Consider the following 14421-nt stretch of genomic DNA (forward strand, 5'->3'; position numbering starts at 1 on the left):
AACAAAGGGGCGGGGGCCGGCCCGGCGCAGGGCCCGCCCCCCGGGTCGCCAATCCCCGGCCCGAACCGGCGGCGGGGCGGGACCCGGGCCTTTAAAGGGACCTCTTGGCTCGCGTCCACCCGCTGGCTGGGGGGCCAGCGGGACCGGAGGGTGGGGAGGGGCGCGGGCCGCCGGACTGGCCACGCCGGGGCCTCGGCCCGGAGTCCACAAGCTCAGGCTCCCGGGGACCCGACTCATGAAGGCGGAAACTGGGACGCAGAGAGGGGAACTGGCCAAGGTCACACGGGAGCTCGCGGCCAGCGTGGGTAAGAACCCCGGCCTCCGGGCCGAGCTTGCCCGGAGCCTCCCACAGCCATTAGCGGTTTGTGTTTTGAAAGCACCAGGGGAGCTCCCGTTCTGCATTTGTTCCAGAGAATTGCCAAGCTCGAGGGAAGGCGACTCTTGCTGATGTCTAACTGACATCACCCCCGCCTGCACCTTGCGGCATGGTAAAGTTCATCTCTCCGTGGATTCCCCAGCCCAGACGGGCCCTCCCTTCTGCTGGACCACTAGGGCTCCAGGGACCTTTATGACCTACAGGCGACCCCATTGGCTCACACTTTGCTTGTTGTTGCCGTGGGGGCAGAGGGTCAGTGTGGGAGGCCTGAGCTGCTCAGGAGAGATGAGGGAACGAAGGGGCCACTCAGCTTGGACACCTGGGTAGAGGCTGGGGGCTGGGTGGGCGGGGCAGCGGGGCAGGAGTGCAGTGCCTTTATATGGACGTAAAGGACAGGGGAACCCTGGGGACGTTAACCTCAGGGCAGTGATGGAGGAGGCCCCGGTGGGGGAAGTCCGTTCTCTTTCCACCCGTCTCCCCGCTCTGAGCCCAGGCACCTTCTCCCTGCCCCCCAGCTCCCAACATTGGGGCCATTCACAGGGCCCCTCACCAGCTGCCCTCCCTTCCCTCGCTTGGACCAGCTCGCTCCCCTGGAAAGAGCCCAAGAGGAGGACCCAGCTGCAGCTCCAGATGTGGAGGGAGCTCTGGGGGGGAGGGGAAGACAGGGGTCTGACTCCAGGTGTCTTGCATCACCCTCGGATGATGAAAGCATGTCAGAGATTCTGGCAAGGATGTGGGTTAGGGTCTGAGGAGGCATCTGTGGCTCCTCCTCCCCTTCCCTCCACCGCCCAGCACCCCATCCAGCAGCTCACATCCCTGTTTGGTTTGACCTATTAAGGTCAGACCAAAACCAAAGATAATTCCAAGGGCAAATTTCAAGGGCAAATGAACGCCCTCCTGCCATCCTGATGGGGGAGATAGGTGCCCCCAGGGCGAAGGAGGGGAGGAAGGAGGTCCTGGTGGGATCCTGCACCTATTATTAGCATTTGAACCCTAGAGGACGCTCTCTCTGGGGCCAGAGGTCAGGAGGCCAGCAGAGTGTTGAGGAGTCAGCTTTTGGGCACTCTCTCCCCGTTTACCAACCAAAATAAAACATTGAGGAGGAGACTGACATTGATGGGCCCTCTGCATGAACAAGGCTCTTTATATGCATATCCTCATTTCTTTCGCATCGCCTTGTGAGCCCGACTCTAGTAGTCTTTATAGTTTTGCAGATGGGGACACTGGGCATATAGGTAACAGACCTAGGATTTGAACTCGTGCACCTGGTCCCAGACTCCACACATTGTGTCCAAGCTGCAGCCCAGGGGGAAGGGAGCTGGGCCGGCGCTGGCTTCTGCTCCAGGTTCAGCCCTTCCGCATGATAATGCTGCATTTTGCAGAGCTGCTCCCCCTCCTGCCAGACTCTGGACTTCTCTGGGGCCCAACTCTGTTTTCCTGCCTTCAGGAGGTCCCCTCTGACTTCCGAGAGTAGGTGACCCTTCTGACTCACAGCCTCACTGCTGGGAAATGGCGCCAGAGCTGCTGGCCCAGCCCCTGCCTCCGCGCCACAGGGTGTCAAGCCCGGAGAAGCAGGGAGGCCCGTGGGCTGGAAGCTCAGGTCTCCTAGAGCTCAGGGCCTCAGACAGCTATGCCAGCCACCGCAGCAGCTCCGTCCTGGGCCACCAGGGAGCAGCAGGGCAGCTGGGTGTCCAGACCCTGACTCCTGGGTGCTGCTGCCCAGAGGGGAGGAGGTGATGGGCATGAAGGTCAGATGGGGCTCCAAGTGGGAGGGCTTAAACCGCAGCTCCAGGGGACTTAGGGTAGCTGGTCAGAGGAAGCCCAGGGTGACCCCTTCAGTCTCTGTCCAGCTCCAACAGGGCCACCGCTTCCTCTCTGTGGTTTGTTCTCTCTCCCATCCCCCCTCCCTCCTCCCAGCTGCCCTTCTGCTTTCCTGCCCTCCGTTCCCAAACCTGCAGTTTCTCCCGATCAGCTGCCTCTATGCGACTCTCCCCCAACCTCGACCCTTTCCTCTCTGCCTGGAACAGGCAAACGCACACACACACAGCACATGCAGACACATACACGCACACATGCACACAGATCCACATCCACAGACACGTGCATGTGAACACATTCCCCCGTGTTTGGCCCTGAGCCCCCTAATTGGACTGGAGTTTGAGCCCCAGCCCTTGTCCTCAGCTGAGGCCCTTCCCCCAGGCACGTTGGGGCCTCCATCATCTCTCCTGACGGGAGCCGTGGGCGTCTGGGCAGATGGGAACCTGGAGGAGTTGCAGGGGGGCCTCTCCAAGGCCGGAAGCTCTCACGGCCCTGTGGTTAGAATACTCCAGCAGTGACTTGGGGCAACCATCTGAGGTCTCTCAGGCACAGCCTAGCTCTCGACAGCAACACTATGGTGACAAACCAGACACCTAGGAGACACCCTCAGGCCTAGAAGGGTCTCCAGAGGGGCCAAGACTTGAGTCCCCTTCCCTTTTATCTCCTTTGGGGTTGGCACCAGTCATTGACATTTGCTGAAAGCTCTGGGGTGGACAGTCCAGAGTTCTGGACCTCCAGTCCTAGCCCCCAGCCCACCCCAGCAGCCATGCTCTGTTCGCCGGGAGAACAGGCAGGCGTTCACCCATCCTGCCGGCGGATGGTCAGGGCCCCCCGTGGACGGAGCCCACTTCCGCCTGGCACCAGCAGCTCTGGACTCCACAGAGGGTCTGTCGGGGTGCAGACTCAGAGATCTGAGCTCGGGTGCGGGCTTGGCCTGACTTCCTCTGTTACAGAGAGAGACAGACAGCCGTAGAGGAAACCAGAATTTGTTATAAATAGCTGGGAGGAGAGAGAGCGGCTGTGGATGACAAACACCCCGTCAGTCTTCACAAAAAACAAACAAGCTATTTTTGGTTTCCAGCGTTACTGAGGATTTAATTAATGCTCCGTATACCCTCAAACACGGGCTTTTCACCCACACCTCTACCCTGCAGTGACGTCTGACAGTCCTGGGACATGAGGCAGGAGCAGGTGCGGGCTGTCCCCCATGTCCCGGAATCCGGGAGTCGGAGAGAACCCTAAGATCATCTTGCTCCACAGCTCCATTTTCAGGTGAGGAAGCTGAGGCCCAGAGAGGGAAGGACACGTGTCCACAGTGGCACAGTGAGCTGGAGCTGAGCGGGGCCTGGAGCACGTGCCCTGCAGTCCGGAGCAGGCCGGTTTCCACGGCGGCTGGGGAGGCCCTGAAGGCCAGCCGGCCGAGGCAGGGCTTCCACCCTTATAGTCTGGGTGGAAGTGAAGTCTGTGCAAAACAACAGACAGCCCAGAAGCCGAGCTGTGGGGTTCCGAGTCACAAGCTCTGGGTTCCTATCCCAGCCTGCCTCCACCTCGCTGTGTAACCCTGGGCAAGGCGTGTCACCCCTCCAAGGTCAATCCCCCCCAAAATGAGGGTGAGCACCAGACCTCGTGGCAGGGCTGTTATGATGCGGGAATGAGGTCACTGGGTCCGGCACCCAGCACCACGCTCTGCACAAAGCAGATATGAAGTTCTTTCACAATTCCACTGGATTCCCTGTCCCTTCTTCAAGGGGCCCCCGTCCTCTAGCTGGACAGAAGGGTGAGTTTGTCCTCAAGATGCCCCTTGAGAGATGGGACATCTCAGAGCTGAGTGAGAAGGAGCCTGGGTGGGGGAGCTGTGGCGACGATGTCTGCCCCGCCCAAGCGATCACTGTTGACCCAGGGACGCAGGAGGAGGCGGTTTCCAGCCTCCGCTGGCCCCTTAGTGGTGGGGCCTTGGGAGTGGGGTCAGAGTTTGCAAAGCAGGAAGGAGCTGTGGCATGCTGGGTCCCCGCTGGACACAAATGCCACCGCTCCCAGCCTCGTGGGGGGCTGTCTGGAGGGGCATCTCAATTCTCTTTTACCTGCCCTACGTGCTACCCTGTGCCAAGGGTGTGACAGTTTTCTCATGGAATCCTGACAATGATCTGTGAGGTCAACGCTCTCATTGTCTCCATTTTGCAGAAGAGGAAATGGGCTCAGAGGTCACTTGGCCGGTGCAGGGGTCACTAATGCCACTGACCAGGCGTTTCCGGCTCTCAGCCTCTGACAGGGCAGGACTGCCTGTCCTTGCTCTGATGCCTGTGGCCACGGGACTTCTCTGACCAATGAAACGTGGGCAAAATGGACGCGTATCACTTCTCGTGGAAGCTTTACGAGCCACTGGCCCCCTCACACAGTTTCATGTTGTTTATAGAGCGTGAGAAATAAACTTCTATCGTGTGAAGTCAGTGAAGTTACGGGCTTATCCGTGACCTTGGCGTGGCCCGCCCTACCCTAACGGACGTAGTTGGTAAGGGGCAGGGCCAGGATTCAGAGCTCTGGTCTGTAAAGATGCCCAAGGGCGTCCCAGGACTCTCCCTGTCTGTCCAGTGTCTCCTGTACTGGCTCCCCCTCTGGGTTCTGATCTCCTGGGCTGCATGGAGCCCTGTGGGGCGGGAAGAAGCGGGCAGGCAGCGTCTCTGCCTGCATCCATCTCCATCCCCACAACTTGACTACGATTTTACTGTGTTCTCAGATTGCTGGGATTGGCTAGACGAGCATGGGTTTGTGTGATCCCTGTGAGGACTTGGGGTCTTCTGGTCAGCTGTGACGCCCAGGGTCCTCGGGGGACCCTCTGAGAAGTAATTAGAAAATTGCAAGGGCCTGCCAGTGGCACTGCCCGTTGCCTGCCTAGGAAGCTGTTCTCAAACAGGGTGTTAGCACACACTCCTGGTAACCCCCAGCTCAGACTGGTCCTCTTCAAGTCACTCATTCCCTTGGGACTCACTTCCCTCTCCATCAAATAGAGCCACTACAGTGGGCTGGTAACCGCCCCGAGATCCTGGGGGAAGCCAATATTGGATCATAGCGATCTTCTCAGAGGCAAGTGCAAAGAATTAACAGATACCATTTCTGACCGTTGTGCTAAAGGCTGCAGGTCCATGCTGGCATGGGGTGCGCGGAAACACCCTAGGAGGTAGGAACAATTATCGTCTCCACAAGACAAAGACACCAAGAGTGGCCCAAGGTCACACCATGGACGGTGGAGCAGGGTTCAAACCCAAGCAAGCAGATTTCTGGTTTCATCCTGTGTTGGAAGGAAAAGGATGGATCTGGGCTGGGGCAGCTGCTTTGCAGGGCCACACACGGACTTGAGTATGAGTCATGGCACAGCCCCAAAGTGGAAACCAGTGGCATGTCCATCCACAGAAGAAGGGACGGCCTGTGGTACATCAAGCAATGGAATACGATTCAGCCATAAAAAGGAAGGAACTGTCAACATATGACACAGCATGGATGGACCACAAACTGATGATGCTGAGTGAAAGGACCCAGACCAAAAATGCACACGCTGAATAATTCCATTGACGTAGAGTCTAGAAAATGCAAACCGACCTGTGGTGTCAGACAGCAGATCAGCGGTTGCCTGGGGGTCATGGGAGAGGGAGGCAGGGGCAGCACACAGACTTGGGGGGCAGAGCAGGGGTTGCTAACAGGCACCAAGAAAATGTTTTGTGGGGTGGATGTATCTGCTCTCTTGGTGGCGGTGGTGGTTCCATGGAGATATACATCTTTCAAAAATAGATTGTACACTTTGAATATGTGCAGTTTATTATAAGTTAATTATAACTCAATAAACTGTTTTTAAAAAAGGTGACTTGCTCCAACGTCTCTGCTTAAACAGAGCTGCAGAGCGGCTGATGACTTATCCTGGGTCCCTGGGACAATTAACCGGAGTCCCGGCCACCTGAAGGGTGGCTGAGCCCTCTCCCCTGCCCCATGTGGCCTGTGGGCTCATTGAGGGACCCCCTCCCCCTGCAAGGGGACAGAGAGTAAAGTGGGCATTCAGAAGCAGAGAGAGGACACGAGAGGAATGAGCAGGGGGCCAGGCTAGGAAACCAGACAAGAGAGGGAAAAAGAGATGAAGCCACAGGCCTGGGGACAAGGAGAGAGGAGGGAAGGGGGCGGAGACACTCCCCAGACCCGGTGAGGAGGAGGGGACCTCCCAGGCAGTCCCAGGCAGGGCCCTCCTCCTGCTTCAGATGCTCCCAGGGGAAGCCCTTCCCCCGATGAACTTAACAAAGAGGCCCCGCCCTGCCAAGGAGCTATTGATTTCCAGTCCCCAGAGATGCATCATTTCCTTGGATTTTAATAGATATTTGCCTCTGCCAGACCCTGCAGAGCAAACTGCCAGCAAATGAGCATTTAACACTTCAAAAATAGGAGGAGATGGGGGGCAGGGTGTTGGAGACGGGCGAGGGAGGGGGTGGAGGGACATCACCCAAGATTAACCTCTAAAGTGCCGGCTATCCAAAAATGCAACCAGACTGTGGATTTGATGGGGCAGTAATGAATGCCAGCCCCTGAGGCACTCTGTGCTGGATCTCACAGGACGATTGTAGGAGAATTTCAAAGGCCCTTTGACCATGACAGCCGCACTGGCCGAGGTGATAGAATCTCTTGAAAAATTAATGTGTGTCCTCTCCCCCCCGACCCCCCCGGATTTCCTGACACTTGTACCAGTCAACAGAGAGACACAGCTTTGAGGAGCCTTAGGATGGTCTCGTGAGAGTGCCGAGAAGCTGGAAGAGAGCTTGCTTTTCTTTTTATCTCCAAACTCACTCGGCTGGAGGATCCAAAGAGGAGGCCAGGAGTGAGGGAGTGGAGCAGAGTTTTAAGTCATAACCCCAATTAGAAAGAACCCTGCGGGAGAGGGCTGTCATCTGTCCCTCAGCCCTGCCCCGTTGGGCTGGCAGAGGAGAGAGGAGATGGGGGCCCAGGCCTGGGAGGAGGTCAAACCCCAAGACTAGAGGACCAGACGTGGGGTGCCTTGGAGAGACAGGCAGCCTCGGATAGTGTTGCCGCCCAAAATTGAGGCTCTCTTGTCTGATGTGCATAAAAAAGGCTAATTATTATGGCATCAACTTTTGGGGAAAGAAATCAGCTTTATTTTGCAAGATGGATCTGCAAGGAGACGGGGGGCATGTGCCCTCAGATCTGTCTCCGGGATCCAGGGCTTGGGGCGAGTTTATAGGGTGAAGGGCAGGGTGGTCTGCAGTGTGGAGACGGATGATTGGAGGTGAGGAGAGGAGAGGTGACTGACGGTCTGCGCAAGCATAGTCAAGCTTCATGCCTCTTCATAGGACGCACAGTGACAAATTGGCGGCATTACCATGATATGAGGGTGGTGTTTTTAGCTCCTTAACGTCAAGAGGGTCACTGATGGAGCATCTGAGCAGGCCCCGTTGATGGGTTGGTGGTCTCAACCGGCCTGAACTGGATCAGGGGTCTCAATTCCCGAAAAATCACTCTTAAGTACTCTGTTGATAAGATGGGGTCAGTTGAACTGGTCCCAGAGGGTCCGCGGTTACAATTATGCTGGCGCTGGGGCAGCTGGGCACCCACCTGCAGACCACTCCTCACGGTCATGGAGTGGGCCTCGGCCTCCCCTCCCCGAGGGGTCACCTCAGCAAGGATGGGTGCTGAGATGACAGGTGCTACGTCCACTTCGGTCTGCTCGCTGCCCAAGGACACCCCCATGCAGGATGCCCACCCCGGTGAGCCCTCACCCAAAGCAATTCGTGCCATCAGGACACGTATAAACTGCCCCAAACAAAAGGCAGGCGCCCTGCTCCCCAGAGGGGCAGTGGTGGTCCTCGGGTGGCGCTGGGCAGTGGGGAAACCCACCATCATTGTAGTGGGTTAAATATAAAATTGACAAAAGGGATAGAATATTGGCAATTTCAAGTGATTCAATGGAATATGTGCTGTTCAGCAGTTTATTGGTGCATTTGCCCTCCCTCTCTCCCTCCTTCTTTTTTCCCTTGCTGAGGACACAAAGGTAAAGAAATCCCTGCCCTCGAGAGGCATACCTGGAAAAAACAAAGTATAACCTCCGACTTCTGATACAGTGTAGCAAAGGCCATGATAGAAGGTATCCCCAGAGCGCTGAGGAGGAAGCGGCATCCGAGGGAGCTTCCAGACCAGAATGGCTGTGCGGCGGTGCAGAAAGGCACAGAGTGGAGGCAGGAGAGCGTGCAGCCTGTGCAAGGGGGGCTGGGTGGGTTAGGGTTGGCTGGTGCTGGCAGGATGTGGAAAGGGTCTGGGGCCAGATTAATAGGGGTCGAGGTGGGGATTGCGGGGGTGAGGGGATTGGCGTGCGATCCTCACAGTAATACAAAAGTCAGCAGCCCAAGAACAGCGTGCAGGCTCCTGTTAGACCCCTGGCTTCACTGCTTGTTTGCGATTCACATAGCGTTTCTGAACCCCGGTGTCCTCATCCCGGGAGGGGACTGACAAGAATGCCCATTCTGTAAGTGATGTTGCAGACGCTAAGTGAGGTATTGCATTGAAGGCACTTAATGAACAGGGCTTGACCTACGTTCGTTATCATTTATTGTTCTACAGATGAGGAGACCAACGGCAGAGACATTTTAAAAAGAAGACCCAGGGACCTGCCCTGTGCTCAAGTGGTTAGGTTCTCATGCTTGCTTCAGCAGCCCGGGGTTTCGTTGGTTCGGATCCTGGGTGTGGACATGGCATCACTCATCAAGCCATGCTGAGGTGGCATCCCACATGCCACAACTAGAAGGACCCACAACTAAAAATACACAACTATGTACTGGGGAGCTTTGGGGAGAAAAAGGAAAAATAAAATCTTAAAAAAAATAATAAAAAGAAGACCCAGCTAGAAGTGGCCATGAGTCTTCTTCAGGTCCAGGGGGAGCACTGCTTCTCGGGGGACCCTGCATATTTCGAGGGTTCCTCTCTGGAGCGTGGCTGGGGGGCTGGGTCTCCTCCTGGCTCTGCTCACTGACCTGGTGACGTTGGGCGTATATGTCTTTCCCTCTCTGGGTCTGGTTTCCTTCCTCACCACCACGGAATCTCCTCTTCTGTGCATTTTACTTAAACAGCAACTAGTTCCCTGTCCTGAGGCCTCTGAAGCCCAGTGTTGGCCCCGCAAGGTACTGCTCTGACGTCTTATCGTTCTCAACTGGTGTCCATCGCCAGCATTATATTCCGACTCCGCATATTTATGGCAAATTTCTGTTTAAAATGCTCCTGGCCTTGGCTTCCTAAACTGGATTTTAAGTTCCATTCGGGGGACACCGTTGTATGGCAGGAGAAAGAAGCAATGGAATTAGGAAGCCCAGGGACAAATCCCAGCTCTGCCACTTCCCAGCCATAAGACCTTGCCGCTCGGTGGCCTCGTCAGTGAAATGCGAGTGGGACCTGTGGTGGGGTGGGCCGTCACCTGGCGCCATAAGCTGTCAGCCCCAAGGCAGCAGAGACATGTTGCTGGGATCAGATGCCAGAAGAATGGGGGTCAATATCCGCTCTGAATTGGCAGTGCCCTGCCTGTGACCGGGGGCGGGAGCGGGCTGCACCCGCACGCCTGTCAGTGGAGGCCCAGCAGCCCCCGAGGCTGGCCTCCTCCCGTCTTAAACGTCTGTCTGTCTTACTAGGCAGTGTCTGACAGAATCAAAACTACAGCTTCTTAACCGGGGCTGGGTCCTTCCATGGTCACGTTCCTACCTTCCAACACCCTAGAAGCAGGAGTTATTCCCTCATTTTGCAGAAGGAGGAGCAGAAGCTTATGAGGCCTTTGTGAACTGCCCCACGTCACAGCATGCGGGGAGGCGAGTGGGCTTCAGATCCTGGCTGCCAGGGCTCTGCTCTTAAACGGGTACAGGGAAGAGCCATACCCTCCTTGAAGAACCTGTGAGATCCTTCTAGAGCAGGGCCTGGAAGGCTACCAGCACCAGAGCCAGGAAGCTCCTCCCTGCACTGAAGAACAAACGGGACCCGGGGCCCACCCTCCTTGGTCTTCCAGACATCCTCCATCTGAGCTCCACACCTTCCAGATGGGAGGGCTCCCGTCGTCCCCATGGCCGGTGTGCGGCTGTGTGCCCATCCCCTCCCACCAGCGGCACCCCCGCCCCTTCTGGCAGATCCCCCACTCGGCAGCTGGGCCCCAAGTCTGCCAGGAACTGGCAGGGAGAAGACTGGAGTCCAGCAGACGCTGCCCCTGGCCAGTGCCCCCAGGTGACAGGAGGTGGCCCCGCCAGCTCCTATGGGTACAGTGTCTCTGTCAGGTGGTCCTGCTGAGAGGAGGGGCCTGTCTCCCCTCCAGTCTGCCCCCGTCACTCCCCCTTGGCCCTCATCCTTCCACAGCTTGTTCCTTTGAGGATTTATGGGAGCAGCCTGGCTGCCCGCTAAGGAGAAACCCATCCATCACTTCAAGCGAAGCTGGGATAGAGGCAAGATTTTGTACATTCTGATAAATCAGAGCATCTTATGTGTTGCAAAGGAAACTGCCTGAGCTTTTCACAAGGGTGAGAGGTGGTGGACAGGAAAGTTTCTCAGAGCCTGTGTGTCCGTGTGGACCTGTCGGTCAAGCTGGGAGGAAGGCAGAGCTGACGATAGCACAGTGGTAAGGATGTGGGACTGGAGGCCAGGGTGCCTGGGTTCCATCCCTCCCCGGCCCTCCTACCAGCTGTGTGGCAGCTCACCTGTCCTCTCCCATCATATTTGCAAGGTGAGGACGATGCCTCCTTCTCGTGGAGAGGATGACATCTGTGACTGTCTGCCAAACACTTTGGACAGGACCTGCCGTCTGCTTAGTATTCTGTGTGTGTGAGGTGTTAACATAAGACGCTCGAGTCCCACTTGTAAATAAAAATAGACTCTCCCAGCGTATGAAGCGCTCTCACGTATGTACCACATTATTAACTCTTCAGCCGTCCTGTGGGGTGAGTGATTTCATCTCCCCTTAGAGATCAGTCAGCAGAACTGGAGACAGCGTCAGCCGCTCCAAGGGGGCAGGGTCCTTGGAGTCCAGCTGGTGGCCTCCAGAGGCCGACCCCCTCCCGGCCTCACCTGGGCCCAGACAGTGACCTGGCTGAGGCTGGAGACCTGAACTCATGACATCGGGCCACGTCGGGTGGCGCCCCTGCTGAGGGCGGGGCCCCCACTTCTTGGCATTTTCCCACATTTATTTAACAGTAATGGAGCCTGTGTGCCTAAGTGCTCGGCTCTGGGGAGATAACAGTGACCAAGGTGGACTTGCTCCTCTTTCGTGGCTCTCAGCCTCTGGCTGGGGTGAAAATGAACCACCGGTTGCAGGACGGTCAGGACCCCACTGGAAGGGGGAAAAGGCGAGCCATGTGCTGGGGCAGCTACAGAGGGGTGGGGCTCTTCAGGGAAAGCCTCCTGCAGGAAGCCATAGCAAAGGCGAGATCTGAAAGATGACCGGGGATCCGTCGGCTTGAGGGTCCAGGGAGTTTTCCAGAAAGAACAGACCATTGGAGCTCAGAGGTGAGAGCACTCCCCCTGGCTGGGGCTGGTGGGAGGGGGGAGGGCAGGCAGGAGACTTCCTTAAGTGGGGGACCTGGGGGAGGCATGTGAGCAGAGGCGGGGGCTTCGCATGGTGCTCAGAGGGCTTCCGTGACTGCTTCCATCCCTTTAGGGATCTTAGGCAAGGGGATAAGATGATAGGTTCTCCTTTAGAAAGATCAGAGACAGGCTGGGAGGAAGAGAAGGGAGGAGGCTGGGAGGCCAGTTCAGAGGCTGTTGCAGCACACGAGGCAGGACGTGGTGATGGAGCCCCTCAGGAAAGCAACTGGGAGGAAGACAGGGCTGAGAAACACGTAGGAGGGCGAATCTATGGGGAAAGGTGGGAGGGAGGCGGGGAGGCCAGGACAAGAGCCAGACTTCTGGTCCCCCTGGGATCAGCAACACCAGAGGAGGGGCAGGCTATGAGGAAGGACAGTGAGGTCAAAGATGGACACGATGCACTTTCGGCGCGAGTGGGACCTGCATGCAGAGTGGTCCAGGGGAGTAGGATGCAGGGGTCTGGAGTTCAGAAGAGATGGGACCAGCAACACGGGTTTGGGAATTATCAACACGTAGATGCGCCTAAGATGTGAGAGTGGGCGAGAGCATCCAGCGAGACTTACTGAGTGGGAAGAAAGGGTCACGGACAGAGCCTGGAGAACACCCTCACCTGAGAGTATGTGGGCTGGGGGGAGCTCACTGGGGAGCCTCAAGCTGGAGCAGTTGAAAGGTAGGGAGACTTCGGGAGAGCCACGGGGCAGGCATTGCTGGAGGAGCGGGGGCTAAGTCGTATCTAGTGCTGCTCAGATGTTAAGCAAGATGAGGACTCAAACGCATCCCCTGGATTAGCAACAAGCTTGTTAGAGATGGGGGTGAGCGCCGGGAACGAGAAATGGGAAGTAGAAATAGAAATGTACGAGGGGGAGGCAGCCCAGGCAAGAAGTTCGGTCCTCAATAACGGACTAGATAGATGATAGATGATGGATAGATAGATAGAGATGACAGATGGATTAGATGATAAATGATAGGTGATAGATGATAGAGATAGATAATAGATGATGATAGACAGATAGAGATGATAGATTGATAGATGATAGATGGTAAATGATAGATAAATGATGGGTGATAGATAGAAAATAGATAGATAGAGATGAAAGATTGAGAGATGATAAATGATAGATGATAAATGATAGATTAGATAGAAAGATGATAGGTAGATGATAGATATAGATGATGGATGGATAGATGATACATTTGATAGATGAGAGGTGATAGATAGATGGATAGATGGATGATAGATTAGATAGATGATAGATAGATGGATAGATGGGTGATAGATTAGACAGAAGATAGATGGATAGACAGATAGATGGGTGATAGATTAGATAGATGATAGATAGATGGATAGATGGGTGATAGATTAGACAGATGATAGATGGATAGACAGATAGATGGGTGATAGATTAGATAGATGATAGATGGATAGATGGGTGATAGATTAGACAGAAAGATAGACTGGTGGATGGATGACAGGTAAGTACACAGGACAGCTGTGAGGCCACGGTGAACGTGTTACACGCAGATGGAGGGAGGGGTGAGGGCGGGAGAGGGGAGAAAGGCTGCGGCAGAATCTGAGTTGCTGGCTGCAGGTGATCCCGGCTTCCACTGAGGAGAGGAGAGCAGTAGCGCAGGCGAGGTCATCGGTTTGGTGACGGGAGCTGAGGGTGGCCTGCATTTCTGTGAAGGAGGAAACCAGGCTCTTGCTGAGGGGCAGCGTGGGGCAAGCTCCTGCTCTTGAGGTTTGAGCAGAGAGGGGATGTGGACCAGCTGCACTGACCGGGGACCAGGGAGCTCTGGGGCCCCATGGACACTGGCCCACAGATCTCGCGCTGTGAGCAAGTCTCCTTGCCTTCACACCTGAGACTCCTGGGGCCCAAGGAGCTGCAGGGGAGCCGCAGTTACCATAGCAACGGTCGAAGAGCAGGTGCTGGCTGAGGGGCAGGGATGGGGGAGAGCATCCACCCTCCCAGGGATGAGGACCCAGCAGAGTCCCAACGACCTCGCGCAGGCTGTGCAACCACAGCGCGTCTGGTCCCCTCTCTGCGTCTCCACTGCAGCATCTTTAGGATGGAATCTACACCCGCCTCATGCGGCTGCGAGGAGAATGGAGTGGTGGCGCGTGTGAACGTGCTTGTAAACAGAATGTACTGAGACCCCTGGCGTAGGATAACGTCTGCGGCTGGCACACAGGAGGCACTTGGTAAACAGTGGCCACTGTGACTCGTTATTACTTGGTGTGGATCAGAGGAGCTGTGGACTCTGTCCATCTTTGCTCCCCAAGGCCATGAGCAGAGCGCCGTGGAGGGCTCTGAGGCCTATAATGGCAGTGGATGCTGGCCGATGAGACACGGTCATGGCTTCAAAGGAGGTTGGCCGTAGCGTGACCTGGGATGTGGGGCTGCTGCTTCTCAGGCCACTGGTCCTCCCTGGGCCCAGTCAGTGACACTGGCCATGGATTTCCAGGAGGACCCACACTCTCCAGTGCAGAGTGCAGAATAACCGTCCAGATGGCCCCCCGTCCTTCTCCCCGGCCCAGGCTCCCGAGCCCACGGACAGGCTCCTGGGGCAGGGGACAGGATGGGGAGGCTGAGTGTAGGAGAAGCGTCCAGAAAAGGAGACAAGCAGAGGCCAGG

At 56.3% G+C, this 14421-nt stretch overlaps 1 long non-coding RNA gene across 2 annotated transcripts; it reads left to right on the forward strand.

Annotated features, from left to right (window-relative positions):
• Positions 1–51: 51 nt before the first annotated feature.
• Positions 52–9032, forward strand: LOC139080678 (uncharacterized). 2 transcript variants are annotated; one of them, XR_011535380.1, is made up of 3 exons: positions 52–305; positions 3349–3466; positions 8801–9032. It is a non-coding gene; the product is annotated as an uncharacterized lncRNA (long non-coding RNA). The 2 variants fall into 2 exon arrangements; XR_011535379.1 differs by lacking the exon at positions 8801–9032 and adding an exon at positions 5324–6047 and having other exon boundaries at positions 119–305.
• Positions 9033–14421: the final 5389 nt, after the last annotated feature.

The sequence above is a fragment of the Equus przewalskii genome, chromosome 31 (genome assembly GCF_037783145.1).
Source record: "Equus przewalskii isolate Varuska chromosome 31, EquPr2, whole genome shotgun sequence".
Taxonomy (NCBI): Eukaryota; Metazoa; Chordata; class Mammalia; order Perissodactyla; family Equidae; genus Equus; species Equus przewalskii.